The 25,906-nt window shown below is 37.6% G+C and overlaps 2 protein-coding genes across 3 annotated transcripts in view; one reads left to right on the forward strand and one right to left on the reverse strand.

Annotated features, from left to right (window-relative positions):
• Window positions 1-3,148, reverse strand: part of Slf1 (SMC5-SMC6 complex localization factor 1) — a 62,876-nt gene extending 59,728 nt beyond the window's left edge. Inside the window, exon 1 of one of the 2 annotated variants that reach the window (XM_042690968.1) lies at window positions 3,051-3,148. The gene's annotated coding sequence lies outside the window, so the exon portion shown is untranslated. Of the gene's footprint in view, window positions 1-3,049 lie in introns of both variants that reach the window. The other variant, XM_042690969.1, reaches the window with a different exon arrangement.
• A 106-nt stretch (window positions 3,149-3,254) lies between these two features.
• Window positions 3,255-25,906, forward strand: part of Kiaa0825 (KIAA0825 ortholog) — a 402,774-nt gene continuing 380,122 nt past the window's right edge. Inside the window, exon 1 of the mRNA XM_042691026.1 lies at window positions 3,255-3,339. The gene's annotated coding sequence lies outside the window, so the exon portion shown is untranslated. The remainder of the gene's footprint in view (window positions 3,340-25,906) is intronic.

The raw sequence follows: 25,906 nt of genomic DNA on the forward strand, positions 1-25,906 counted from the left end.
TACAGTCATCTAAAAATGATGTGACAAATTAAGAAGAGGTCCTTTGAAAATTTTGGTTTTAAAGCCACATGATGAATACTTGTGTTCTCTTGGTTTCAATTATTGTTTTAATTTTAAACTTATTTCTAGGGAAAGAGGGAAAATCAGCTGAAATTCTTAGCATATACCAAGGCTTAAATACAATTCTATAGTTGCTTTAAATGCAAGAGTTTGAAAGCATGGCATGATTTCTTATTGAAAACACCTGAAAATTAAACAAATGTACTAAAACTGGAATGGGTTAAATGTTGGATCTCAGCTTAATCAATATTGCAAAAGGTACACTCACATCACAGTGCTCAAACTGTGTTGAGTGAAATATTATTTGGCTCTTAATACTGTACCTTCATGTGGAGTTTTCCTGTCCCATCCTTCAAAGATACGATAGAAGTATTTATTTGACAGAGATCTCCAGTGATGAAGACTTGAAAGGTATTTGTGTCCTCCAATGGCATTGAGAAAGGAGTAGTCATTAGTCCCTCTGACTGTAACTTTAGCAGTATAAGTGAAAAAAATACAGAACTGGTATCTACATTTTGTGGTGAGGAAGAAATAAGAGGCTAAGAGAACATGTGGGGATATCTTATCCATCCAGTATATGGCACAGATTGAACTGGAGATATAAGTTTAGGGATAAAGGTCCTTAAGGAAGAAGCAAGTTAGACATGAAGGATGAGGTTCCAGGTGGGAAAATGGATGGATAATAGATACTGGTTACAAACCTGCTTTGTTGTCTTAAAAACTTTGAATTACCTCCTATGAGGAACACAAGTCTAAAGTTGAAGAAGCAGGATTTAATTTTCATTCAGAACCTACTGTGTTCTACAAACAATAGTTCATTTCCTTCTTCACAACATCTGTGCTGTTATCCTTCATACAAAAGAGAGCACTGATAAATAGGATGGATTTAAAAAACTAGCCAGAGGGCTAGTGGTATAGATCAATGATAGAGTGTGTGCTTAGCAGGAGTAAGGCACTAGTTTCCATCCCAAGCAGAAAAGGAGGGCAGATAGTCTTAAACTAGTGCTAGCTGACCCTATCTACTAAAACCAAGATCGAAAGGTGTCTGTTTCTAAAAAATAACATGCCTACTTAACCAAACCAATTAGATAAATTTCAGAATTTAGTCTAATACTCTTAAATGTATTATACTTTTACAAAGCAATTTATTTCCGATTGTTTCAGAAAAAGTACATTGCATATGAAAAAATCTATGGGGTAACAAGACAGGTAAGAAAGACTGAGAAGATTTAAGCAAATTATTTTAAGAAAATGACACCAATGTTTAAAATTTCAATGCATTTTTACAACTCATGTAGAGTTTCACTCTGTTTCTTAGGTGAAAACAGTTTTGATTATTTTCCTCTCACCAGGCTTGGGATCAATTAACCGTTAGTGTAATCCATGCTTTCTTAGCAAAAATAACAAAATAAAGTATTTTTAATATCAGTGTAATTTTGCTAGAAAGTAAAACCTGAATGATTTAAAAGTTTGAGATGTTTTACTTTCAATAAATACGTTTTTAATGAGGTATGAAACATTTGACGTGTTTTCTATCAATGTAGAATCAATTATAAGGGTAACAGATTATGCTCCCTTTATATTTTTGAAAAAGAGAATCTGGTGCTTGCTTTGGTGGCACATATACTAAAATTGGAACAATACAGAGAAAAAGAGGGTCAGTCCATTTCTTCAAGTTTTATAAGATAGCACTTGCATAGAATTTTCTTATTTAAAAATTTTTTTTTTAAGCAGAGAAAAGACATGTAAAATAATATCCTCAAGCGACATATAATAATGAAAATATTGCCTACGTAAAGCCATACTATCCGTTTCTTACAAACCAGTGTGTCGGAGCATCAGTGGAAAGTGTGGATGCCTAAAATGAAATCTTAAGAGTTCTTAACCTTCATTATGAATAAGCAGATGAAAAACAAGAATGCCCCGAGTTAACTTAGAAATAATCACGTGTTGGCTCTTCCACAAACCCACTCCAAACTATTAGGTAACATGCTGAATACCTGTAATAACGGTTAGACAAACTTCCTCTACAACACACCTTGCCCGAATGTCTAGCAACTGAGGCACTAAAGGGTAACAAATTAAAAGTCCACAAGATGCAGTGCCCATTACACACACACACACACACACACACACACACACACACACACACACGTCAATCCAGTATAAATGTTCATTCCCAACGGAACTTTTTTTTTTAAGCAGAGTACATTTTTTTTTTTAAGCCTTAGTAAATCAAGCTCCATCTACCTCCGAGGTCATAGACCGATATGTAATCATTTTTCTCCAACATTTAATCGGGGATTTTGGAAGTGGAAAAAATCTTCAGGTAAGCGCTCGGTCTTGTCTCCCGCCTTCAGGTAGCTGAGATACAATTCCAAGGGCCACAGACCTTCCCTTTATGGAAAACCTGTATTTATGTTCGGGTTTAAAGGCCTACAGCATCCGCGGAGGGACGCTCTGGCTATTTAGTGTTACCATTGTTTTATTTTTAATTGACCGGGGGAGGGAAGGAGAGGAGAGAGCACGATACCATTTTTCCTCGCCACAGGAACCGAGGCCTGGGAGATCCCTGCCACCTTCACTGACCCTAAATTACGGAAAGCAGCCAAGGGTCGGGGCAGCTGGGTGAGGCGTCCTAGTGGGTTCTATGGAAACAAGAGACGCGGGCGGCCTGGAGCCTTAGGGACAGCGGGCCAGGACGCGGCCGCAGGACCGCGCCGGGGGGGGGGGGGGGGGGGGGGCGGAGCGAGGACCCGGGGAGGGCGGGCGAGGACGCCGGGGCACCGATCGCCCCGGGCTGCAAAGCTGCAGCCGTGACGGAGGGAACGGACACCTGCGGTGGACGGTGCCCGAGTCCGGGCCCGCCGCCCCCAGCTGGGGGCGGTGCAAACTTCGAAGGAACGTCCGGAGGGGTTGGAGGGGATTAGCGGGGTGAGAAACACCCCCAGAATAGGGTAGACTATGTCTTTCAAGCTGAGGCCCTTTACCTTCCCGGCGGCACCTGTCCGGGCTGCTTCCCCTCGGGCGGCGGCGGTGGAGGCGGCGACTAGGGGTGACGACTGCCGCGGCAGCGCTAGCTTCCTCACTAAAGCGGGCTCCGGGAAATAATTTCCCGCCGCGCGCTCTGGGCAGCTCCGGAAGTGATCGGATCATTTCCGGGTGGTTGTCAGTGACGCTCTCGCAGCCGTCGCCAAGGTGGTCAGAGCTGGGGTCGGAGCTTGGCTCTGGCCGGCGTGGAGGGCTTTCCGCTGCGTCCCCGTCGCAAGTGAGATCCTGGTAAGTGACTTTTTTCCTCCCTTTTTCTTTTGGTGGGTTGTCTCCTGGACTTAGTGTAGTTCGGACTAATTGCGGCATCTTGACCGAGACCGGGCGAGCGGGAAAGGACTGAACTAGAAGTCCCCCTCCGTCCCCGAGGCGCTCTTCCCTCCCTGGGGCTGGCGAGGGCCCCGGGATGCCGGTCCGCCGTCTTCTCCTCTGCAACCAGCAGCCTCAGCTGGCAATCCGCGCTTGGCTCTCCAGACTAAACAGTTGAGCCTAGTTCATTCTTCTCTCTACCAATGTACACGTGTCGTCCTTACTATCTTTTACTATAGTGACAGGATTTGATCACCCTCCGTTCTTAAAATTACTTCCCCCACTCCCCCCCCTCTCCCTCTCCTCCTTTCGCTACCCCTCTCCCTCTCTCCTCCTCCCTCTCCCTCTCCCTGACTCCCTACCCGCTTTTTTTTTTTTTTTTTTTTTTCTGGAGTAGTTGAAATAGTTTTGGACTTCCATGCCTAGGAGTCAGGCCTTCGGTTGAAGACTACACCTTTGAAAAACACTGGGCAAGTGGAGTATCTGAGGTCGTTCCCGAACTGGAATTACTGTAATTTCACCTTTCCCCGCAGTTTTGAGTGGAGAGAATGGTCACCCCTTCACCTGGCTTTTATGAACTAATGAGGTCGATAAGTAGCAGGCTTATAATTTCAAACATAGGCTTCAGGCGCATGTTTTATCTTCTGAAAAACCAGTGATCGGAATCAGGTATACTTTCACAAAGGAATTTTCTCGCTTTGCTTCAGGCTTTTCTAATAATGAAGGATTTAGGAGAATTTGGGCGGAGATCTGACATAGCCAGAATAGTTATAAAAGGAAATTGCTTCTGATGAATGATGTGAGGAAAAGTAATTATTTATTCAGAGATTTGAAACATAATGTAGTGAATTTGGCAACCTATCCTTGCTTGGGTAAAGCTGTTTCTCCAGGTAAGTAGTTTTCATTCATCACCTTATATTTCAGTATCAACTTTTTCTCTTATGAAAAGCAGCTGATTGATTTTTTTGTGAAACAGCCCTTTATACAAGCAGTTCTAAGGATTAATCTACCATAATAAAGAGGTGATATGTTAAAGCTTAGCCAAGTGCCTTTTAAGAGCAAAGAAAACATATTTAGGACATCTTTTTTTAATATAATTTCTCCATTGAAATATTCTGATGTTATCAAATCACATGGTATTCTTTTCCATTATTTCTTCAGTTGAAAAGATTGAAATTTATTTTAGAAAGATTATATGTTATTTCCATATAGTAACTAGTTTTGAGACAGCAGTTTTTCTTAAAACATTGCTCTTAATTTGTAATTTCCCCATTAAAATGAATAAGCCAACCCTTAATATATACCACAGTATCTACTGTACACTAGGCAATTTGCATTATTTTACTTAATGCTTACCTTAAAAAGAAAAATGTTTATCTGTTTATACTTTTATACTGTTTCGTCGACTCTGATTTCTCACACATTATACTTAAGTGACATAACTAATACTTGAATCTAGTAGTGTGTTCTGTACTACTTCTTACACCACAAAATCATTCTTTTTGCTCAATGACAAAATGGAATAAATAGAACATTACATTTAGAAGTCACTATGTAGTAAAACATGAGGAAAAGGGAATTAAGAAATATGTTCATTAGCATAGGTAATTTTCACATGTCAATTATAAAATGTCTTTTCTGTATTGACCATTTTAATAATCATAACTCCTGAGCATAACAATACCAGCAACTACAGAAAAAAGATACAATATAAAAAGATACAATTGTCCATATACAGCTAACTTAAAATACTGATGTCTATTTGTGTACTTTGTATTGACTTAACTACAGGAAACATATTTGTTTCTGCATATCACATGGAAAGATCTCAGGGGTATTTTGCTTTGTATCAAATTTCATTGCTTATAGTACTGTTTAAGGAGATAGTATAAATTTTAGGAGGTGGAGTCTAGCTTGAAAAAGTGAGTTACTGGAGTTGTGTCTTTGAAGATTATATGTGGTCTTCCCTCCACCTCTGCCTATCCTATACTCTGCATCAAGTTAAGAATCTCCTCCACAATATGCTCCTGTTACCAAAGTGCTCTGTCCAAGGTCATGGTATCAAGTACCCAGGGACTGAATTCTGAAATGCAAGCCAAAATAAATCCTTTCTCCTTTAAGATGTTCTCAGGTGCTAATACACCCAGCATCTAGCACTGTGGCTGATAGAAGCTTAAGAAACAACATCTATTGGATAAATGATTATTTTCAAAAATACTGTTTACCCATCAAGAAGTATTTGTACGTGTGTTTAAAAAGACTTACCATATAAATAAATGAGTGTTTGCTTATTGTTACTTACCTTGGCCTTGCAATCACTTGTTGGTAAAAAGAAGCAAGTATTCTATAAAGAGTGGACTGACAGGAAGTGGTGCTGTGGCTCAAGTGGTAGAACACTTGCCTTGAGTTGAAATGCTCAGGGACAGCGCCCAGGCCCAGAGTTCAAGCCCCACCACCAAAACACAAAACAAACAAACAAAAAAGAGTGGACTAACAGCAGTATAATTGTGAATCCTCACTCTATGCATATTGTCATAGTTGACATATAATCATTACTGGCTTATCACACTTATGACTTGAACCAGTTTGAATCTGACTCTAAGGACTAATTTATTGTGGTGGTGATACTGGGGTTTCAACTCAGTGCCTTCCACTTGTTAGCCAGACATTCTACCACTTGAACCAAATTCCCAGTCCTTTTTTGCTTTAGTTATTTTTCACATAGGCTGGTATTTTTCATATCAGGCTTATTGTCTAGGTCCATTGTCAGACCACAATGCTGCTCCTACGTATGTCTCTTACATAGCTAGGATTACAGGTGCATACCATCATGCCTAGTTTATTGCTTAAGACGGTCTGGGGTTTCTCACTATTTGCCCAAGCTGATTTCTAACTGTAGTACTCTTGATCTCTGCCTCCCATATCGCTAAAGTGTACAGGCACTGACATACCACCATGTTTGGCCTCAAAAGGCCATAATCTTAACCAAATTTCTATACTTCTTACAATTCAACTACTATGTTTGAAGGGAAATTTATCTAAGGATCTAAGTCACAGAGTCTTTGGAAGCTTGTGTCATATGTAAAATGGATCCATAGAACTACTATAAAAGTGCATTTATATGGATAAATGCTTTATATGCTTATGATAGATAAGAAAATGCTTTATAAATTAAAGAAGAGCCTAATAGGAGAGATAAAGTTATTATACAAATAGTTATTACCTAAGGGTCAAGTAACAAACATCATTAAACAGAAAACATAATGGAATGCAGAGAACAGATATTGTGATTCCAGGAGGGTAGATGAGAAAAAATTTGATGAAGAAGGTATTAGTTAACATGGATCCAAAAGGATCCTGAGGATTTGAGCAATGGGACAAAGGAAAGAATGTTCCCTTTGGAGATATAGGTGACAGGAAAGAGAATAGTGACTTAAGTCACTCTGGATATGTAGGATCTTGAAGACTAATAATAAATCAAGATCAAAAGCTGAGTTCATGACAAATTGTAGGTAAGAGATGGTAGGCTAGCCGGGAGCCTAGAAGACTGAGATCTGAGGATTGCAGTTCAAAGCCAGCCTGGGCAGGAAAGACCACGAGACCTTTATCTCCAATAAACTACCAGAAAACCGGAAGTGGCACTGTAGCTCAAGTGGTAGAGCACTAGCCTTGAGCTGAAGAGCTGAGGGACAGCACCCAGGCCCAGAGTTCAAGCCTCAATTGACAAAAAAAAATTAAATAAAAACATTATAGGCTAGGGTTGGGAATGTGGCTTAGTGGTAGAGTACTTGCATAAAGCCCTGGGTTCAATTCCTCAGTACTACAAAAACAGAAAAAGTGGCGCTGTGACTGAAGTGGTAAGAGTGCTAGCCTTGAGCAAAAGAAGCTCAATGACAGTGCCCAGCCCCTAAATTCAAGCCCCAGGACTAGCAAACACCACCACCACCACCAACTTTAAAAGATGGTAGGCTAGCTGGGAAACCTGTGGCTACATGTTAGCCTTTTCACAATAAACAGTGATTTATAAGGATTGGATGGAGGATGGAATTGGCATTTGTCTTTTTGTTGTAGTAAAATACCATTTGTTACAGAAATACTAGAGTTTAAGAATATACAATAAAGAAAAATATTAAAAATTGTCCAGAATCCCACTAAGAAATTTCTATTTTTTCTTTGCATTCTTAGATTTGTATATTTTTAATAAAAATGATTTAATACTCTACATTTTATTTTGTGATCTGCTTTTTTTTATTTGATATACCATGAATTTTTCTGTATCAATAAATTTGTTTCTATAAAACGACCTTTTGGGTCCTGTATACTATTCAGTTTTATGAATGTTTTATCACTTTTATACAGACATCCTATTTTAAATAATAGTATAATTATGTAATAAAATATTTTAAAACATTTAGTTACAAATTATGAGAGAAATGAGAGTGGGTCATGTACACATGTTATGCTTCTCAAGTATATTTTATATTGTTATTTTTACTGAGTATATTTAAACCTGATGCCAAATTCAGAAAATATGAAGGGGCATATAATGAGATATCAGCCTCCCAGTCTCCCCTCTTTGTCCTCTTGAATTCCAGCTTGTCCAAATAGCACCTTGTTTGAACTGGAGAAGAGAATTCCCTTCTGGAGATTTCTTGTGGACATGTTACAGAACAGATGACACTTTTCTAAGGACTAAGAGAAAGCTTCTTTGCACTCTTAGGTGACAGTTATGTGACCAAATTCTGAACTACATTTCAGACTCTATTCACACTGATATTTGGGGGGCACTTTAATGAAGAAGAAGTTTGCTTATCCCATGATATAGCCTGGTGATTGTTTCCTTTTCCAAAGATAACCACATGTGACCAGTTTCATTTGAACTCTTCAGAGGATGAAGAACTGGCTTTGCATGAGGTGTATAGCTTTATGTATGCATCTTTGATTTATCTGTGTGTGTGTGTGTGTGTGTGTGTGTGTGTGTGTGTGTGTGTGTGTTTGTGTAACATCTTGGGCAAATTATTAGCATGTTCTAGAGAGCATTGAATCAAGGAGTCTGAAGTCAAGCAAGATTACTTCAAGCATACAGTGGGCCTCTCTTTATATATACAACTGGGATAGCTATCCTGGAATGCTCATCTTTATCCTAGTGTCTCTTCTTAAACATTACAGTGGGCTGACAGGAAATAGAACATGTACACATTGTACTTGTTAGTGAGGTAAATCATTGGCCACACAACAGGTTAAAGGAATAATTTTCAAGTAGCTGCTTTATTATTTATTTTGTAAAAGCCAACACAAGTGCCAAATAAGGATTTTGTTCCAATAGAGACTAAGGGCAAAGGTTAAGGGCATCCCTACCCCTATCCCTATGTATACAATCATATACATCTCATATAAAAACATGTAATAGCAGCTGGGTGTGGATGGCTCACATCTATAATCTTGGCTACCCAGGAGGCTGAGGTTTGAAGTGAGTCTCCACATGGAAGTCTGTGAGACTTATCTCCAATAAACTACTAGAACAATAAACTACTAAAAAGTCAGAGCTTTGAGCACAAAAGCTCAGGAACCATACCTAGGCCCTAAATTCAAGCCCCAGAAAAGGCACAAAAAGAAAAGAAAAGAAAGATATAATATTAATAAAGCTAGAAGGGACAATTGGCACTTAGATTAATTAGGCAATGCTGTTTAATATAAACCACTGAATTCATAATGGAATGCTGGTAGGTTGTGTGCTCAAAAACATTCAGGTAATGATCTTGAAGAGGTTACTTAAATGCTCTAAGCCACAATGTATCTGTAAAATGACAATATCTATGTAGCTACTAGATTAAATGTGACTGTATAAAATTTGCAGACAAATCAAAGGCTATATTGGGGGCTATCTACTTGTTTTGGTAGTAGGTTCACTTTGTGTTTGCTAGGCAGGTTCTTTATAGCTTGACCCTCACCTCCAGCTCTTTTACTGATTTTATTATTTTTGTATGTGTGTCAGTACTGGGGTTTGAACTCAGAGGTTGGGCACTGTCCCTGAACTTTGTTTCTCAAGACTGGCACTCTACCACATGAACCATACCTCCTCTCTGGCTTTTTTTTTTAATGGAACTTTATTATTAAGGTGTCATACAGAGAAGTTACTATTTCATAAGTGAGGTAATGAGTACACTACTCTTTTGGGACAATATTACCCCTTCCTTTGCTTTCCCCTTGTTTTCCCCTCACATCTCTGTCCACAAATTAGGAAGCTCATTTTCCACATAGTGTATACTGAATAGCATGACAGCATTTGTTCACTCTTCCTCCCTCCCTTTTTGTGTTCATTTTCCCCCTAGAAGAAAAAAAAAATCCAAAGGAAAAACAAACACCACTACCATCACCACCACCACCAATAATAACAACAACAAAAACCCCATGTTTCCATTTCTTGAAGTTTGTGTCAATAAATAATATTTTATATGTTGAGAGGTTATATCTTTGTGTTCCTCCCCGAAGGGTATCCTCCTTTAGTCTGACTGTGAGTGACTAACTGCCTAGAGTCCTATATAGGTTATCATGTCCAGTTTCCACTCTGGTTTTTTGGTGGTTAATCAGAGATACAAGTCTCATGGACTTTTCTGCCTGGGCTGGCTTCGAACTCTGATCCTCAGGTCTGAGCCCCCTGAGTAGCTAGGATTATAGGCATGAGCCACTGGCGCCTATCATGCTGTGGTTATTTTTGAGAAAGTGTACTTTTCACCCCAGCGAGCTTGGCCTTCCATCCTATTTACAGTTTCACATGGTAGCTGGAATGACAGGCACTTAACATCACAACTGAACTTTTTTTTTTTTTTTTCCAGATAAGGGGTAGGTTTATTCCTCGCTCTGGCTGGCACCAGGCCATCTTGGCCCTCCACGTGGTGGGGAAAGGCCTGAGAAGGAGAGCTGGGAAAGAGAGAGAGCTGGGAAAGAAGGCATTTGGGCCTGCGCTAGGGTATGGGGGGAGAAAGGTGTGGCCACATCAAATTCAGTTGTGACCTCAGTGGATGCAGATGTGACCTCTTCCAGGTGTGCCAGTTGCCTAGGTAATGCAGGTACTGGGTGGAGACTTTGCTGTGAGGAGGGTGGAGTCTGCTCGCCATCCAGGAGAGGACCTTACATTCCAGCCTTTTAATAATCATGAAATAGGGTGCCGATTCTCTCTGGCTACTTCCTGCTGAAAAGGGGCGTTGACATTAGGGTTAAAGGCTGGAATTTGGTCCCCTCCCAGAGAAGGCAGCGAGCTGCAGCTGTCCCTTGGTGGCATGAGTCCTTAGATGAAGTCTGGAGAAGTCTCATGAGCATTGAGGGGCTGGAAAAAAAATACTAGAGAGCAAATAAATGGCAAGAGGAAGGACTTGGGGCCAAAAATGTTGGTAGAAATGTCCCTAGCTACTTATGATATCTATCTGGAGACTAGGTAGAGGAGAAGTCAGGTGATAAAGGCAAGAATATAAATTCCTGTTCAGTTAATAGGTAGTTAGGTATAGACATTAGATGGGCAGGCTTCTTACTTCTATTGATCTCCTGGCTCTGGCTAATTTTGAAAGGGCAGGTACAGAGAGGCTGATGTGACATCATCTCCTCTTACTCCTCTCCATGTTCCCTTGTTCCTCAGACTGACTGAGTCTAGGTGCTTGTTGCTGGGATGGCTTGTCCCAGTTGGTATTCAAGGAGGTTTGAACTCAAGGCCTGGGCACTATCTCTAAGCACTTCTGCTCAAGTGCTCTACCATGTTGAGTTATAGTACCACTTCCAGTGTTTGGCTGGTTAGATATAAGAATCTTGAGCCATGCTTCCAGCCTGGCTCTTTGCAGGTTAGTTGGGAAATGGAGTCTTAGGGATTTTTTGGCCCGGGCTGGCTTTCAACTACAATCTTTGCCACAAAAGCCCTTTATTATTTCCAATTAAAGCAACAAGGAGATCAAATAGAATAAGTAGAGCTTACCTGCTCCTTATCAAGAACTAACCAAAAATATTGTGAAATGACAAAACTCATTAGATGTGATGAGAATTTTAGCACAGATATGCCCAGTATTTTAGAACCACAGTCACTAGTAGAATACACAACACAAAACAAAAAAGGCAAAACTCAAAACCTAAAATTTTTGACAACAATGTTTAGACATCTTTGCTAACAAAGAGCATCAAATGGTTGGGCCTCAGTTACCGGGGCCTGTGAAAAGATCAACTTGTTAGCAAGGCACCTTAGAATAGATGAATGGAGTAGTAAGCTCGGTGGAAGGTTAAGGGTCAGATGATACCAAACCCTTAACCCACAATGTGGCCAAGATGGCAAACTCAAGATGGCGAATTTCTGAAAAAATACGAAGAAACCCTGAACAAATAGATCAACCTACATTGGCTAGCCTTTGAGAGGGAACCTAGAGGGGGATCCCCGGGACCTAGCCCGTGTCACACTCTTCAGGGCACAAGCCGAAATGTAGAAAAGCGAAAGGGAGAGATAGGGAAAGTTGGACATGACTGGCAGAGAGAGAGCAAAGAGAGCCTGAAAGTAAACAGACTTCTGACCATTTACCATTGCAGTGGCAAAAACTGTCTACATCTGAGAATGGCATAAAAATTAGTCACTCTGGCTTTCCAAGGAGTGCAGGAGGCATTTCAAAGGGGTTTCACAACTTGGGCGTGATTTGCAGCACCCCATTAAATGTGTAGGAGAGTCAGTCTGGTGAGTGAAGGAGAGCTGACCAGGCAGAAGTGGTGTCTGGACTTCCCCCAGAGCCCTCTAGAGAGAAATGGTCAAGCCCCCAAAACCAAGTGTCCTCAGCTTCAGAAGTGACCGGCCTTTCAGCTAAAGGCCGTAGGAGCTCTCTGGCGTGGTGCCATGTCTGGACAGAGACTGAGCAACAAAGAACCATAGAGAGTAGTTTCACTCACCAGAGTAGAGAAGTGGTGTGGACGTGGATGTGAAGGCCAGCAATGGTATCGATGCGCTGTGTCCGCAGCAGACAGATGGGTTTGCAAAAGGCCGTCAGAACAGTGGGTATTCCTCAGAGCAAAAAGGGGAAAAAAAAAGAAAAAAAATGGAGAGGAATCCCATCTATCCTGACTTTAAGCCCTTCCCGCATTTCGGACCATTTATGTTAGGTTTTAAAAAGAGGTAGCTGAGTAAGAATAGTATTCAGGTAAGGGGTAGGTTTATTCATCGTTCTGGCTAGCACCAGGCCTTGTTGGCCCTCCACGCGGCTGGGAAAGGCCTGGGAAAGACCTGGGAACGAGCTGGGAAAAGAGATGGGAAAGGGAACAGGGAAAGAGAGAGAGCTGGGAAAAAGAGCTAAGACAGCTGGGAAAGAGCTGAGAAGGAAAGAGCTGAGGAAGAGCTGAGAGAGAGCAACTGAACTTTTTTTGTTATGTATCTAGTGAACTTTTTTGCTGGAATCCTCAATTCCTTTGACTTCAACCTCCCACATAGCTGAGGTGCAGCCATATGTCACTGGTTGAGATGGAGGTTTTTATTAACTATGCCAGAGGACGGATCTGATCTTTTCAGTCTCCATTTCTAAATTAGGATTGTTTTGTTTTCTAATCAAGGTCATTGTTTCAAAATAAGGTCTGTGACTTCATCTAAAGTCAGTCTTCCATTCAAGTCCTAACTGTCACTAGTTGTATGATGTTAGAAATATTTCCTTTTGACTTTCAGCGTTTTGTCCTTTATAAAGTAGGACCAGTAATGATTTCTTCTGTGCACATTTGTGAAGGTTACATGAAATGCACACATAGTATGTGAGTGATGGCTGGGAGTGCAAGCATTTTGTTTATTTGAATGCCCCAAGGAGCTGATGCCAAGAGACTATGTGATTATGTACAAGAGATTTTGGGGGAAAACAGCATAAAAGAGGGAGAAGGAACAGGAGTAAAGTATCTCCAGGCCTCAGTACAGACTTCACAAACTGAAGAAAAGGAGAGAGGGAGAATATAATTTCTGCTCAATTCTAAGGAATTTTCAGTGAGAGTTGGGAAATTGTTTTCCATCAAGTTGTTCCTTAGAGGAATTCCATGTCTCCAGAGTACTCAATATATGATCTACTAATAAGCATAATCAGTGGTGTCATTTTTACAAGTCTCTTTGTATTTCAATTGTTTAATTTTCTTGCTTATCCCTATCCCTTCTATCCCCAAGAAAAGTACAGTCCTCACTGCTGACATTAACATTTGGGGCATGTGTTCATACACTGCTTATGTTTTACAGTACAATTTTGTTAGCCCGAAGCACAGTTTAAAAATCAAAAGATCTGTTCCAAATAACCATTAAAGAACAAAAACATTAGTTAAGCAACTGATTCTTTAAGTGATTAAACACAAACTGCTGCCTAAATTTCTGAATTCAGGTGGCCAAGAAATGAAACAGCAGCCAGATATGGTAGCAATTACCTATAATCCAAGCACATTAGAAGCCGAGGCAGGATAGCAAATTCAAGGCAGATCTGGGCCATCTCCATCCCTTTCACTCCCCTGCCCATGTCCCCCCCCCCAAAAAAAAAAAAAAAAACCCAAGGAAAACAACAGAAGTTTTAACTGAATAAATACCACCAATCTTTTTTTTTTTTTTTTTTTTTTTTTTGGGTCCGGTCGTGGGACCTGAACTCTGGTGGGCCTGGGCACTGTCCCGCAGCTCTTCAGCTCAAGGCTAGCGCTCTACCACTTGAGCCACAGCACCACTTCTGGCTTTTTTCTTTTTGCTTATGTGGTGCTGAGGAATCGAACCCAGGGCCTCGAGCATGCAAGGCAAGCGCTCTACCACTGAGCCACGTTCCCAGCACCAATACCACCAATCTTCAAATAGTTAAGTACTGTTAATATTTATAGATTCATAGCTTGGATATTAGCCATTTGATTCTCTCTCTTTTTTTTTCTGCTTATATGGTGCTGAGGAATCAAACCCAGGGCCTCATGCATGCAAGGCAAGCACTCTACCACTGAGCCACCTTCCCAGCCCAGCCATTTGCTTCTCTAACTGGCTCAAAAGACCAAAATTGTAGCTCCCATTACTTTAAATGAGATAGTATATAGACCTTGAACTATGTGCAATGCATTCCCAATGGCAAGTTATGCTCACAATTATTTGGTGAGTGGTAGCCTGCATTTGTATTTCAGACAAGTGTTTTCAGTATATAAATTGTATTTGTTAAGGGGAATCACAGTTAGATTAGCTTTTTTCCTTAAATAAGGAATGAAGACTAAAGAGGTGATTCACTATTACTTGAACTAGATGCTAGGCCTTAAAGAATCTAAATCAGGGCTCTTTTACATCATGCTTCCAGAAAAAGCTTCTTATTTGCCATTCCTATGTCTCCCCAAATGGTTGATATGATCTTTTCTATCAATCATTATTTGTTTGCTGAATTTTATTGAAAGAAGGGTTCCTGCAACTCTGGCCATTATGTATAAGAGAGATTAAGTAGGTGATGCTGTTTCTAGCAGTCAGCTCCATAACACCCCATGTGAGTTTCTCACTGATTTCTTGCTGGGGGCATGTAATTCAACAGTTTAAGTCTGGAGTGTGCCTAATTTAAATGAAGAGTGATAAAAACAGTTTTTGAGGGGCAGTATACTGATAAGGTCTTAATGTTTTGTGGAACAAGTAAATATTACAGCATGCTTCATTGTTTCCTGACCCATCCTGCTTTTTTATTTTAAATAAAGAAACCTCAGCTCACCAAATATTTTCAGTATTAAGCTGTAGAGCTTGTGTATTAATCACTTGATATATGTGTGTATGTCAATGTTGATAAGTGTATATATATTTCTTTATTTTTTTAATCTATTCCTACTTGCCCTCAGAAATATCTAGTTGCGCTACTATTTAGAATTTTGTCTGGGAAAGAATTTAGCGTGGGCTGTTTGTACAGAAGGCTCTGTACAGGTACCCTCTGTACCCTAGCTGCCTGTGCTCATTATTTTGATTAACTTTATTTGATCATTATCTTTCTGAGCCTGCTTTTCAGCAGTTGTCAAGGTTTTGTTTCAGGACTCTTTTATAGTATTAAGAACTACTGAAGAATTCAAAGCTTTTTATTTATATAATTTTGTCTACTTATGTTTATTGAATCACAAGTTTAAGTATTTAAAAATATTTTTCAGTATTAAATCACTACAGGTTAGTATAAGGAACATTTTTAAAGTGTTTTTTCTTCTCAAACATAGAAAATCTGGGATAATAGTGGTGTTGTTTTTACATTGCCAATTTCTTTAAAAAGTCCAGCATGATAGAAGAGAGCTGAATTTCAGATCTTGTGTTTTCAGGAAGCAAGTAAACAAAGTACAACCTTACATTTACAGGTAGTTGAAAAAAAAGATGTGCTTGAATGACTATTACACATCTCTGTGTTCCTCTTTGATCTTACACTGAGACATAAGTGTCTATGGTTTCCTAAAGTATATATTCAATATATGATATCACATCAATTTACCTTTTCTATTCAGATATTTTAAAATTCTTTGATTTATCTTTTTTTTTTTTTTTGGCGGGTCATGGGGCCTGATCTCTGGGCCTGTGTGCTGCCCCTCAGCTCTTCAGCTCAAGGCTAGTGTTCTACCACTTGAGCCACAGTGCCACTTCCAGCTTTTTCTGCTTATGTGGTGCTGAGGAATCGAACCCAGGGCCTCATGCATGCAAAGCAAACACTCTACCACTAAGCCATCTTCCCAGTCCTCTTTGGTGTATCTTATAGGCTGGATGACTCTTGTGTATGTTTGTGTGCGTGTGTGAGTCCTAGGGCTTGAACTCAGTGTTTTGTGCTCTTTTTTTTTAAAATTCAGATTTTTTTTTTTTATTGTGAAAATACCGTACACAGGGTTACAATTACATGGGCAAAATAACGAGTACATTTCTTATCAAGCATTGTTGCCTCCTCCTTTGTTTCCCCTTCCCCCCTTCCTATTAATCCCCTCCATTCTCTCCCCCCGCCGCAAAGTTGTAAAGTTTTTTTTCGACATAAAGTTTGTTTTTACATCTCATTGTTGCAATGGGTCCACTTGTATCCCTATTTAAACAATTTGTTTTTACTTGACTTCATTCCTTAAGACTGATGTGCTACCACTTGAGCCACACCTCCACTTCCAGCTTTTTACTCATTAATTGACGATTAGTCAGTAATTATGATTAATCAGAGTTTTCTGCCTGGCTAGTTTTGAACCACAATTTTCATATATCATCTCCATGAGTAAATAGGATTACAGGCATAAGCCACTAGTGCCAGCCATGGAATAAATCTTTTACAAACACATGATGCTATTACATAATATACTAGTCTTTTGGTAGTGTATCAATTAGTAGTCTGATCTTCCAGATCAAAAGTTACATTTCACTACATTATATATATATATATATATATTTAATATTACATATCAAAAACATATATTTCATACACATTAGAAAATTTCACTTTACAGAAATAAAAACTTTGTTTCAGAGGATACCAAGAAAACAAAAAGGCTCAATACAGTAGAAGGAATTGTGAATCCTATGTCTTGGGAACTGGTACAACTCAATAGTAAAAAGACATTTGTATTAATAATGACTAAGGATTTGAATAAACATTTTTCTAAAGATCTACAAAGGACCAACACATATCATTTATCATTAGAGAAATGAAAATCAAGGTCCTATGATTAGCATGTTAGGAAAGGCTCTAGTTCAATCCAAAGTACCACACAAATGAAAATAGAACACATGAGCTATCAGCTGTTTTTTGAGTAAAGGTTGCATTCAATGTACAGATCAATTTAAGAAGTTTTGCTACTCTACAGCTCACTAAAATGACAAAAGATAACCATAATAGAGTGTTAGGAAAGATGGAAAAATTCTGTACAATTTGCCCTGTCAGTAAGCATACTTCTTTCATTTTACTTTGTACTTTATGAGTATTTATGTGATTTCCTCTGACTTGAAAGCACATGAAAACAAGGATTGGGTCTCTTTTCCTCTCCAATGTATAGTTAGTTTTATCAACACAGCCTGAATTGGGCACTTGCCACTTTGTGCTGCCTTTCATCATTGACTTCCTTACCTTCTCAACTACTATATCATTTTTTTTAAAGTGTCTTCTTGGAAGTGGTGCAGTGGCAAAGTGGTAGACCACAAGCCTTGAGCAAAAGAGGTTAGGGACAGCATACAGGATCCAAGTTCAAGCCTCATGATTAACAACAAATAGTATCTACTTTCTTTATATTCGTTTTTTTTTTTTTTTCCTTCATGAGTATCATTCTGACTGAGGTGTGTTGGAATTTCAGTATTATTTTGATATTCATCTCATTAATAGTTAAAAATGTGAACATTTCCTTATGTATCTGCCATTTTTTCTTCTTTTGAGAATTAATTTGCTTCCTTTTTGAATTTAATTGTTAATTTGATATTTAATTTTAAAGCTCTTTAATATATTCTAAATATAATCTTTAATGAATAGCAGGCAAATTTTCTTACCCATTTTGGAGGTTAACTTTTGATTTAGATAATTGTTTGCTTAGTTATGCAGAGACTTTAATACTATCCTAAGTGTCAATGTTTGCTTTTATTTTCCTAGCAATTGGAATGCTATTCAGAAGGGCCTTTCCCATACCAATATGTTCAAGGGTTTTAACCAGTTTTTCTTTAGCAGTTTAACACTATCAGATCTTGGATTAAGATTTTGGATAAATTTTGAATTAATTCTTATATAGGAGATAGGGGATTATTATTATAAATGTGGATAATTTAGTTTAGTCTACAACATTTGTGGAAGAAGCTACTTACCTTGAACATGTATTTTTTGTGTTGTTGCGAAAAAACAGTTGGATATAGCCATGTAGGCCTGTTTCTTGATCTTCTATATTATTTCATTGGTCTGTATGTTTAGTTGTTGTTTGTTTTGGAGTTTTCACATTTGCAGCAAATACCATACTGTTTTGTTATTTTTGTCTCTGTGGTCTTATTTGAAATCAGATTTTGCGGTAGCTACAACATTACTCTTTTTGCTCAGGAATGCTTAATTTATTTGAGGGTCTTTTATGATTTTATATTAATTTCTGGACTCAAGTTTTCTCTCCAAAATAATGATACTGGAATTTCTATGGAGATCACATCAAATCTGTCCTTATCGCTCAGTAGTATATACAATATTAATTGTACTGATCCCTGAACATGGGGCATTTTCCTTTTTTTTTTTTTTTTTTGGGTCCGGTAGTGGGGCCTGAACTCTGGGCCTGGGCACTGTCCCTCAGCTCTTCAGCTCAAGGCTAGAGCCCTACCACTTGAGCCACAGTGCCAATTCCGGCTTTTTTTCTTTTTGCTTATGTGGTACTGAGGAATCGAACCCAGGGCCTTGAGCATGCAAGGCAAGCGCTCTACCACTGAGCCACCTTCCCAGCCCAAATGGGGCATTTTCCTATGTTCTATTGTCATTATCTTTTTCTAGATGCATTAGAGTGTTCAGTATGGATATCTTATGTCTCCTTTGTTCAGGTTATTCCTAGGTCTTTAATTTTTTTCTTAAAATGTCTATTGTTTTTTTTTCTGATTTTTTCACAGCCTATTTATTATTGGCATGAAAAACTATTGATATTAGCTGTTTTTGCTGGGAGTGTTTATCTGAGCTAACTGTTTTCTGGTAGAGTCTTTAGGAATATCTTCTTTGCCAATAAGGGTAATTTAATTTTTCCTTTTTTATTTATATCCCTTTTGTTTCTGTTATTTTATTACTGTGGCTAAGAATTCAGGTGCCATATTGAATAATAGTGGAGAGAGGTGACAATCTTGTATCACTCCTGACTTTAGAGGAAATCATTTCCGTTTTCCCCCATTTACCATACTAATAGTTATAAATTTTGTTGTATATACCCTTTATTATGTTGAGATAGTTTTTTTCATTTTTTGGGAAGATTTTGCCATGAAGTAATGTTGAATTTTGTTAAAGGCTTTTTCTTCATCTACTGAAACTATCATGTGATTTTGCCCCCTTTTGTCTGTTTATAGTTGTATTTATTTGTATGCGTTGAACTCTTCTGTTTTTCTGGAAGTAAGCCAACTTAATCGTATGTATAATCTTATTTGTTTTTGAGTTCACTTTTCAAATTTATTTAAAATTTCAGCATATGTGTTCATCAATGAAACTGATCTATTATTTCTTTTCTTCATGCCCTTCATATTAAGTAATATATGCTTCATAGAATGACTTTATAATATTCTTTACCTTTGTATTTCATGGAATAATTTGAGGAATATTTCACTTAGGTTTCTTTTTTTTTTTGGTTGGTCGTGGGGCTTGAACTCTGGGCCTGGGCTCTGTCCTGAGCTCTTCAGCCTAAGGCGAGCGCTCTACCACTTGAGCCTCAGCGACACCTCCGGTTTTCTGGTGGTTAAATGGAGGTGAGTCTCATGGACTTTTCTGCCTGGGCTGGCTTTGAACCCTAATCCTCAGGTCTCAGTCTCCTGAGTAGTTTAGAATTACAGGCATGAGACACTGACACCCAGGTTTCACTTAGTTCTTATTTAAAGGTTTGCTAAAATTTGTCACTGAATCCATCTGGTTCTGTGCCTTTCTTTGTTGGGAGACTCTTCATCACCACTTCAATTCCATTGCTTCTTACAGGTTTGTTTTGATGGTTTATATCCTCTTGATTTAATTTTAGCACATTGTATGCATCTAGAAATTTACTTCTTCTAAATTTATCTTTTTATTAGCATATAAAACTTTAAGATATTCACTAATGATACCCTGTTTCTCATGTCTAGTTTTTTGTTGTTGTTTGTTTTTGCCAGTCCTGGAGCCTCAGCACTGTCCCCGAGCTTCTTTTGCTCAAGGTTAGCACACCACCATAGTGCAACTTCCAGCTTTCTCTGTTTAATGTGGTACTGAGTAACAGAACCCAGGGCTTCATGCATGCTAGGCAAGCACTCTACCACTAAGCTACATTCCCAGCCCTCTAGTTTTATTAATTTAGGTCTTCTTCCTCTTTCTTTGGGTTTGGCTAAGGGTTTGGTAGGGTTTTTCTTTTTTAATTTTTAAGTAGTTGTACCAAGAGATTTACAATTCCGTAAGTTAGGTTATGAGTACAATGCAATTTTTTTGTGTGTCCAAGACTGGGACTTGAACTCATGGACACTTTACTCTATTTGAGAGCTGCCCTATCACCTGAGCCATGCTTCCAACCCTGTACAATTTTGATCAATATTATTGATTTTTTTCAAATAAACAACCTTTTGGAAGTTTTTTCTTTCATTGTCCTTTTATTCTCCATTAATTTCTGCCATGATCTTTAATTATTTCTTTCTGTCTACTACTTTGGGTATTGGCTTATTTTTTTCTTCTCTAAGAACTTGAAGTGTATCACTATGTTATTTGTCATGTCTCCAATTTTTTAAATGTACATACTCATAGCTATATGAGCCACAGTACAACAGTCTTTACTGCTAAACGCAGTTTTTCAAATTAAAAAAAATTAGATTTATGTTCATGTGGTCATTTCTATACTTAAAATGTTTGTCACTTTGCCTAACTTTACAGTTTTTGGGGGAAAATATTTTGTGGGTTACACTCAACCACTGTTGGAGTCCTACTTATGGTCTTTTTTCATGCATGCAATTATTTCTTGTCTTGACTCCTTCTAACTTGATGGAAAAAATATACATGTTCTTTTAAGTGATTTATTCTGTTTTCTTTGAAGTACATTTTTGTTTTAGCTAGGTCTCAAGTGTGATTTTTCCCCTTTTACCTGTTTAGTGGGTTTTTGATTTTGTATTCATATTAGAAAAAAGAAAACAAAAATACTGTATAGAAATTCTATTTAGATGCCACTGATTTTACTGGCACAGTGCTTTGGAGCGAATAGATAGGAAATCATTAATATGCTTGAAGTCAACTTTAAGGCCAGAACAAGGAAGATTTTTCCTTGGGGCACCAATACCCACAGTGCCTTTCCTGGTTTTCAAGATAGTTAATTCTCTTCTTTAATCACAGAACTTTATTTACTTATTTTTATCAATTTTCAGATATTTAACTCTAGATAGGAAATATAGTTATTACTTATACAAAAGGTGGAGAGGAGAGATTGTGTTTCTTGGCTAAACATTTACCTGATTTTTTTTTTCACATACCTGTCAAGGATAGCACGTCATTCCATTAATTTCAACCCTCTCTATTTGTTCATTTCTTTATTTTTATTTTTTTATTTTTATTTTTTTGTCAGTTGTGGGGTTTGAACTCTGGGCCTGGGCGCTGTCCCTCAGCTCTTCAGCTCAAGGCTAGCACTCTACCACTTGAGGTACAGAACCACTTCGGGTTTCTGGTGGTTTATTGGAGATAAGAGTTTCACAGACTTTTCTGCCCGGGCTGGCTTTGAACCGCGATCCTCAGATCTCAGCCTCCTGAGTACCTAGGATTACAGGCATGTTCATTTTTTAGATCAACATTTATTATTTAAATTACATTTTTTATTACCTTTGAGTAGTTACACAAAGGATTTGCCATTCAACAAGGAAGTTTATGAATACAATGCCTCTTGATGGATGGCACCCCTTACATTATTCTCCTCCATCCTGCCCCTCCCCTCAATTTTCTTAATTTTGTAGAATATTTATTGGATTTTATGACTGTATTCTTCTCCTTTCCTCTCTTCATTCATCTAGCCACACCCTCTCTGCTTGACCCCACCTCCTACCCTTCAACTATGGGTCTCTTCATGCTTATTTTGTTGGACTGTGAGTTCACCTTTGTAAGGAATTAATCCATTTGAATTCTTCCCTGCACCTACCATAGTTTGCTTAATATATGTACATATGCTTGCATACTAAGTGAAAGATTTTTCATGTGTTTTACTTTTTAAAACTGATTCCTGTGAGTTTATCTCTTTCTTCCCTCAGCATACCCTTTTGTGTTACTAAGGGAATATCTATCAGGAATAAGGATGTCCAGCTTATAGGCTGAATTCAGCCTGCACAATTACTTGGTATATGATGGGATAGACCTGTGTGCTTCCCACCAGCTGCCCTTGGCTCTCTGTCTGTATTGAAAATTTTGCATAGCTCCCAAATTATGTTATAAATATCAAAATGGTCCATGGCAGATAAAAGATTTTTGACCCTGAACAAAAGAAAAACATACTCTGTTTTACCTTCCTTTCTGCTATTATTTCAATACAGTTTGTTCCACCCAAATCTTTCTGAGACATGTAACATAGTACAGCATGTAAGCAATATTTTCAATTATGTTGAATATCTTCAATGGAGAAAAAGATATTTTTAAAGAATACATATAAATAACATTAAAGTTGTGACATAAGCACCAAATGACAGAATCTAGGAATCTATTTTCAACAAAATTTCCCAGAACAGTGGGAAAAAGATGGTCTTAATAAACAATCTGGGGCAATTGGTAACTATACAGGAAAATAATTGGATTGAACAGCAATGCTTGTTTCACAAGATAAAACCATGCCTTACCTCTGAACTACATTTCTTTAGAAATGATCAATTTTTAGTGAAAATAAAGCATTTTACTAGGTGCCATACTTAGTATCTGTCTATATGCTGTGGAGCATCTTGTTAATAATATATTTTAGGTACTCTATCTTCAGCAGGTTTTCATGATTTCCAATATATCTTGTTCATGGCACAAGTTTATGTGTTATAACTTAATGACTGAACTTTAATTGCCAGTGTAGACAACTATAATGTTGAGAATGTCTCCTTCTTTCAATGTGACAGTGATAAAGCTTTGTCAAATTATTTTTTAGGAACATTTTGTAGGTTTTGCCAAAAACCTGCTAAAGATACTGAAGATGTGACAATTATTAACAACTCATAAAGGTTTTTTTTTTACCTGCTTAAGATTAGAAAGCTAAAATTAAGTAAGAAATATTTGTCTTCATATTTTGAATAATTTGCACTCAGCTTCCTTCAAGGATTCCTTAATTCTATTCCTTTAGCCTCTGAGAGAATACAGTTAGGATTTTCCTTTAGGAAAGTCGGTGTGCCAGCCAGCTGTCACCTTTATGATATACCTGATCTCCCATGTCAGGGGAAGCACAATTCAATTTTCAACCAAGTTTTCTGCATGACAGTGCAGCAGGGCTGCCAGTATCTCTCTTAATGTTGCGTTCTTTGAAATTCTCCATTCTGCACAAACAGTATACATTTATTTTAAAATCCTTTGTGCAACATGAAACCACTATTAACTGACTTTTCTTGTTTTTAGTTAAAAATCAATGGATGGAATGAAATAATTCGTATTTTGGTTACCCCTTTTTATTTCTAGAATATAAAATACCACTGCTTATTTAACTTGTGACTTGTCTAAACATGTTGAAAGCATTGACTCTAAGGCATAACACTCAGGCTCTGAAAGGGAACTGTGACAAGTTCAGTCAAACGGGAAAAGAGGAATAATTTATAAAAGGCACTACAGATAATGATGCCAGCCAGTTATTTTAAAAATGCATCCATCTCACCTTTTAATGAATTAGATTTGTCAACACCAAATGTTTTATGCACTACTTCTAATAAAGTGGCACACTTGGAATGCAATGCTTTGAGGTTGACTTCTTCAAAGCTTTAGAGTATCTTCAAATCAAAGATATTTTTTAAATAATAGATATTAAAAATATATTTAAATAATATTAAGGTTGTGACACAAACACCAAATGACAAAATTCAGCAGTTCAAAGCAACGGCTGACATGCCTTCACTATACCACATAGTAATGGCTTTTTAAATTAGGTGAGTAATAGACTGACTTGGGGATTTTGTGTCAGTTTAACTTTTAAATTCTCTTGTTGTTTTGGTTTGTGTCACAACCTTAATGTCAAAGTTTCAAATAGGTTTCTACATTTCCTTTGGTTCGGGGTCATTAAAAAACGGATATGATAAATCTAAGAGGCATAAATAGGTCATATTCAAGGAATTTTTTTCTTCCCTGGTGTCTAGACTACTTGTAAGTAGAAAAACTTATCTCAACCATTTCCAGTATATGTTCCTTTTTCAGATATTTGATTTAAAAAGTGTGAACCCAAATAATATGTAATACTGATAGAATTCTGTTTGGTCTGTTCTTCATTTATTCTGATTTCTAATGATTTAATCATAGTGGTTATTACCTTTAAAAAGACTAAGAACCACAGACCCCAAAACTGATTTTTTTCCCTGAAAGCCCAATGTTATTTTGTTTGACAGAACTTTATTTGATATAGTTGAGTCCTACTTTATAAACTTCCAAATATAGTATTTGTATGCAAATATTTTGATTAAAATTTTATTTTTTAAAGTAATTTGTTTTAAAAAGTACATTATAAAGTAAAAACAGATGAGTGTGAATTACAAATAAATTCTAGTACCATACCAGTTATTAAGGAAGCTGAGAGAGAGGAGGGAAAAAATAAATAATGACCCATACAAATTCCTCCTTTTCGCTTGGCACTTATCTATCATCATCTTTGGGCAAGTTTGTATTACCTGTGTTGAATCTAGCTTTAATTTAGAAAAATGAATGTAATAGACTGGTTCCACAAATTTTAAAATCACCTGTTAGAAAAATAAAAGATAACAAGATAAGCAAATCACTTACTGATCTTTTCTTTCAGACTCTTTAATAAAGATATCCATCAACCAAAACACTTCATAGCTCTCATTTCCTCATCAATTAAATCAGTGTTTTACCTCTTCTGGTTATGCCAAGGAAAACATTAGTCTTTATTTTGCAACCCCACTCCTCCTATGTTTTTACTTTATAACCACTGTTAAATTTGATTACATTTCTTACAGTGTTCATTTAAGAAGGTGCTGTGTAATTTTGTCTTTATTTCTGATCCTAACTACTTTTTCTGCTCATTGGTTCCTTTCATATAACATGATTCTTAAATCACAAATAAAGGAATGGAAACCGTGTTTCCACAAAAGTATACAAAAACTATCCTAGCATTGAAACAAATATACTTTTAAAATCGCTCATGCTTCCTCCAAATTTATCTAGCACAGTTTCAGATTTATGTATTTAATAAACCTAGGTGGTGGATCTAGCTGCTTGGTGACTGCTTGGGAAAGAATGATATTTGATTTAGTGTTCCTGATAGATCAATTCTACAAAACTGCTTGCTAATGAGATACAATGCATGTGTTTAATATTTCTCAATAATACCAAGAGATGACATTTATTGAGTTTTTTTTTTTCTTATACCAAGATCTGTCTACCTGTACATTCACTCATGTAGTCTTAATAATAATCGTTTACTTACCCTCCTGATTTACAGTTGTGGTAGAACTAATGAGCAATAGAACTGGTATTCAAACACAAGCAGTTCGTTGCCAGGGTTCAAGTTCTGAACCTGTACTACTGAAAATATAATCCTAAGCCAGTTGTTAAACTATCACATGGGAAGTTGTGGAAATGCATAAACTCAAACCTACTGAAATCTGAAATTTTATCAAGCCAGTACATTAAAATTTGAGTAATACAGTTCTAAACCACTATGTTGCTGTTATACATAA

Source organism: Dipodomys spectabilis, unplaced genomic scaffold, assembly GCF_019054845.1.
Source record: "Dipodomys spectabilis isolate Male_0828 unplaced genomic scaffold, ASM1905484v1 ptg000140l, whole genome shotgun sequence".
Lineage (NCBI taxonomy): Eukaryota > Metazoa > Chordata > Mammalia > Rodentia > Heteromyidae > Dipodomys > Dipodomys spectabilis.